This window comes from Halichoerus grypus, chromosome 15 (assembly GCF_964656455.1).
Source record: "Halichoerus grypus chromosome 15, mHalGry1.hap1.1, whole genome shotgun sequence".
Classification (NCBI taxonomy): Eukaryota; Metazoa; Chordata; class Mammalia; order Carnivora; family Phocidae; genus Halichoerus; species Halichoerus grypus.
This window is the reverse complement of record NC_135726.1, coordinates 57,309,992-57,314,919: the sequence shown is the minus strand read 5'-3', so window position 1 is coordinate 57,314,919 and position 4,928 is coordinate 57,309,992.

The window sequence follows — 4,928 nt, the reverse complement described above, 5'->3', positions numbered from 1 at the left end:
CTCCAGAAGTTTTCTTTGTGCCACTCTCCAGCTAACCACCCTTCCCCTGAGATCATTCCTTTTTCTGACTTGTATCGCCTTGGATGACTTTTGCCCCTTCCTCATACGCACTCATATACACGCAGTACACCACGTGAATTCTTCTGTGTGGGCTGCTTCTAGGCGAAGATGTTGTTTCTGAGGTTTATCCCGGATGTTACTCGCATTCGTACCTTCTTCCCTTTTTACTGCTGAGTATTACTCCGTTGCACGTTCATGCCACAATCTGTTGATCCATTCTCCGATGGAAGGACACTTGGGTTGTCTCCAGGCTGAGGCTTCTATGGGTCAGGTTGCACGAATACTCTTGGCTATGTCTTTGTATACACAGGCACATATGCAGGTCTTTCCCTGGATCATAAATAGTGGGACGGCTGGGTCAAAGAACAGGTGTATGCTTCATTTCATTAGACACCTGTCAGCAGTTTTCCAGAGGGGTTGTCCCACTTCCTGCTTCCTTCCTGACAAGCGCTCAGTGCCTTTCTTGACTGCCACTCTTCTGCTCCCACTCCCTTCTCTCCAGAAAACTGCCCCCAGGACCTTACACAAGTTTGTGGGCTTGAGCGAGCCTTCATTGTGGCTTGTGACCGCCAATTATTCTCACTCCTGGTATTTGTGCCTCCATGTAATCCCCTCCCCTGGTTTTGGAGACTTGCTTCTAACCTACAGAATATAGCAAAGGAGACAGGATGTCACTTCAGCAGTCGTGTTAATGAAGAATACAACTACCATCTAGACAGCAGGCTCTTTCCTGCCTTCTATGATTGTGCACTTGCGTGATGATGTGAGCTCCCCATTTTGGAGAAGCCCACTTGGCAAGGAACTGAGAATAGTCTCCAGCCAGTAAGGAACTGACTCCTGCCCACAAGCATGTGGGCTTGTGTCATATAATAAAGAATTTGGCTGATCTTTGTCCTTGGCTCTGGGGAGGTAATCTCTAAGTACTTGGAATCTCTCGAGTAACAGGAGCATCTTTGTTATTCACGGTGGGTGCCTTGTACCACACCTGGGTTTATGTCAGTGAGATGCCCCAGGATGGGGGCTGGTGATGCCAGAAAGACCAACCATGTGATTACAGGGTTACAGCCTTGACCTCTGGGGATGAGAGGGGGCTGGAAACAGAGTCAGTCATGTGGGCAATGATTCAATCAATCACACCTATGTAAGGAAATTCCGATGAAAACTCTGGACATTCGGGGAGCTTCCTGCTTGGTGACACATCCTGAGAATACAGGAAACTTTGCTTTGGGGGCCCTCTTAGACTCCCCTGTGTGTCTCTTCATCTAGGTGGTCTTGATTTGTATCCTTTATAATAAAAACTATAATCATAAGTATAGTGCTTTCCTGAATTCCTTGAGTGCTTCTAGCAAGTTAATGAATCTGACAGGAGTAGCAGGACTCTCCAAAATTTTAGGTATTGGTTCAGAGGTGCAAGTGACTCTGGAACACCTGAGCCTGCAGTGAGGACAGTCTTGTGGGCACTGCACCCTCAGCCTGTGAAGTCTGCTAACTCTGGGTGGTTCATGTCAGAATTGCATTGCAGCTTGGAAGTGGATCCTTCCCCAGCTGAACCTTCAGATTAGACCCCAGCCCTGGCTGCTATGGTGATGGCAGCCCACAGAGGATCCTGCTCAGCAGTGCTTGGGTTCCTGGCCCCAGAAACTATGAGATAGTGAAGGTGTGGTCCTGAAGCTGCTGTATTTGTGGTAATGTTGTTACACAGCAACAGATAACCAAAATGCTGAAACCCTCGTGTGTACCCTTCCACACAATGAACCTGAGGCAAGGAGGCACCTTCACCACTGCTGAGGGAGCTTCAAATGGTTTTCTGGAAAGGGAATAGGCTTCTGAGACAGAGCTGGATTCCAACTCCTGCACCTGCCTCTCCCACCTCTACATCTTTGCACAAGGGAACCTGCCCTGCTGCCCCTCACTTTACATATTTCCCGTTAATTTGCTTCTGCTGCCCGAATTTCACCAAATACGATTTGGCAGGAAGCACACTGGTTCACCTGCATCATGAACTCAGCAAGTTGGTCAAAATGTAGGTAAACCAGGATTTACATTTTTAAGTTGCAGAGACACATTTTCCTACCTAGAGACAAAATCAGTGAGGGTGGTGAAAAAAAGAATGGAAAGCTGCCATTTCAGACCTTCTGATAATTTCATTTCCTGGCTAAGTAAGAGCCTGTGAGTCACACACAGCTTTTCCAGGAGACAAAAATGATTTTGGGTATAGAGACCGTGGCTTCACAAAAGCCACTGCAAATCCTGAAGAACTTGGTGCTGTGCCCACGCATGATAGTTATTCGAGTATGGTGCTGTGAGGTTTGTTCCAGCAGGAATTGGTCTGAGCTATTCTGCTGACATGAAAATGTATCCCACGACACTGACCTCTGCTTGTGCAATAAAACCTACTGATTAATAGTGTTGCTCTGTAACCATGGGTTCCAGTGGTCCTGGAGAGCTTGGTGCCAGCTTCTCAGCATTATTTACCGGTAAATGTGGGAATGATGACCCTCCAGAGGGCTCTGCCACATGCCCGTCATGGACTAAGAAACCCCAGCCAAGGATCTGTTTTGGTTTCCCGAATCTGAGGGGCTTTGTGAGTGACTCCTGACCCAAGACAGAAAGTCCATCTAGGAAGTTGTGTGAAAGGAGAGAGATCTTTTTGCCTGGGATACACACTCTCAGTTTAATGCTAGACAGCTGCTATATTGTATTCTTCTCCTGCAACACACAATATTTGGGTTCTACAAGTCTGCTTTAGCAATTGAACCTCACTAGCACAGTTAGTAAAAGAACTATTTGGTGGGGTGCCTGGCTGGCTCAGTCGGTAGAGCATGCGACTCCTGATCTCGGGGTTGTGAGTTTGAGACCCACAATGGGCATAGAGTTTACTTAAAAAAAAAAAAAAAAAAAAAAAAGGAACTATTTGGCTGTAGTCCTTAGCTCTTAAGACAGTGGGCAATGGGGCGCCTGGGTGGCTCAGTCATTAAGCGTCTGCCTTCAGCTCAGGTCATGATCCCGGGGTCCCGGGATCGAGTCCCACATCGGGCTCCCTGCTCGGCGGGAAGCCTGCTTCTCCCTCTCCCACTCCCCCTGCTTGTGTTCCTGCTCTCGCTGTGTCTCTCTCTGTCAAATAAATAAAATCTTTAAAAAAAAAAAAAAAAAAAGACAGTGGGCAATGTTGGGGTGTCTGGGTGGTTCAGTCGGTGAAGCATCTGCCCTCAGCTCAGGTCATGATCCCAGGGTCAGGAGGGAGCCTGCTTCTCCCTCTTCCTCTGCCCCTCCCCACCATGCTCTCTCTCACTCACTCGCTCGATCACTCGCTCGCTGTCTCAAATAAGTAAATAAAATCTAAAAAAAAAAAGACAGTGGGCAATGTCCAGCAACCTGAGTGTCTGTCCAGGATTTTCCAATACTCTCAACAGTGAAGTACCTTCATCTCCTCGGAGGAACCCTTCAGGCTCAAGCCTCAGGCATTTGGAGGGGGCGGGGGTCCACATGTTTGATGCCGGAAATCTGAGACAGATGAGGACTTTCTGTGAGCCAAGTCTTTGAAGCTCAGTGTGTAAGGAGTATGTTGCAATCAGCAGCACCAACGTTTTCGGAACGCAGTGTGGAAGAAGGAACTGAAAAGTCAGAAAAATCATTACTTCCCACACTCTAGATACAGGGCAAGGCTGTGGCCACCCCAGTTCCTTGCTCACCTGCAGATGGCACAACCCAAGAAAGGTGTTGGAGAGGCTGACAGTGACATGCTGCCATGATCCCTAAGCTGCTGTCACTCCTCTGTCTCAGTAAGTGTCCCGGGGCAACATGGTGGGACCATAGAAAACAACAGAATTGGTAAGAGGTTTGGACTGCAGATGGAAAGAGAAAACATAACATTGGTTTTGGTTTAATGAGTGCATACTATGTATCAGAAATCTCGCTGAGTACAATGCATATGTTACCTCTAAACCAATGCATTGGAAATTTCAATTACTCTTGTTCGGAGTTCTTGATTTCTGCTGAATGCCTTTGCTACCTGTACTTTACTGGTTTAATGGGTTTTGCTTTTAATATAGACTCAGCCTTTTTTGCTTAAAGAAAAGTGTTTACAATACAAACTCTCCATACTATGAAGAAAAATCCAGGTCAAATACAAGAACTATAAAGTAAATGCAGTGATAAGGAGACAATGTTAGGATATTATGACTATACACTGGTCCCCGTCAAGCTTCTGAGCCTGAGACCTGCTAGTTCTTTGCTATAAAGGCAATTAGCCACGGGACACCTGGGTGGCTCAGCCGGTTAAGCGTCTGCCTTTGGCTCAGGTCATGATCCCAGGGTCCCGGGATCGAGTCCCGCATCGGGCTTCCTGCTCAGCGGGGAGTCTGCTTCTTCCTCTCTCACTCCCCCTGCTTGTACTCTCTCTCTATGACAAATAAATAAATAATATCTTAAAATAAAATAAAATAATAAAGGAAATTAGCCACAATCCACAACATCAGAGACTAGCTTCAATAAGCTTTCTTGGTGACATAATCAGAAACTCTACAGGAGTGCTTACTGCATTCAATCATGTAGTGCTTTTTTAAAAAAGATTTATTTGAGAGACAGCGAGCATGCTTGTCCGCCTGTGCAAGAGTGGAGGGGAGAGGGAGAGAGAGAGAGAGAATCTCAAGCGGGCTCCACCCTGAGCACAGAGCACCACACAGGGCTCGATTCCACAACCCTGAGATCACGACCTGAGCCGAAACTAAGAGTTGGACGCTTAACTGTGCCACCCAGGTGCCCCCATGTCGTGCTTTGATTGTCCTTTCTTCCGCCTAAAATCATCACACATAACACAGACGGGACGTATTCCACATTTGGGAAATACCACTCTGATCCACCCCCCT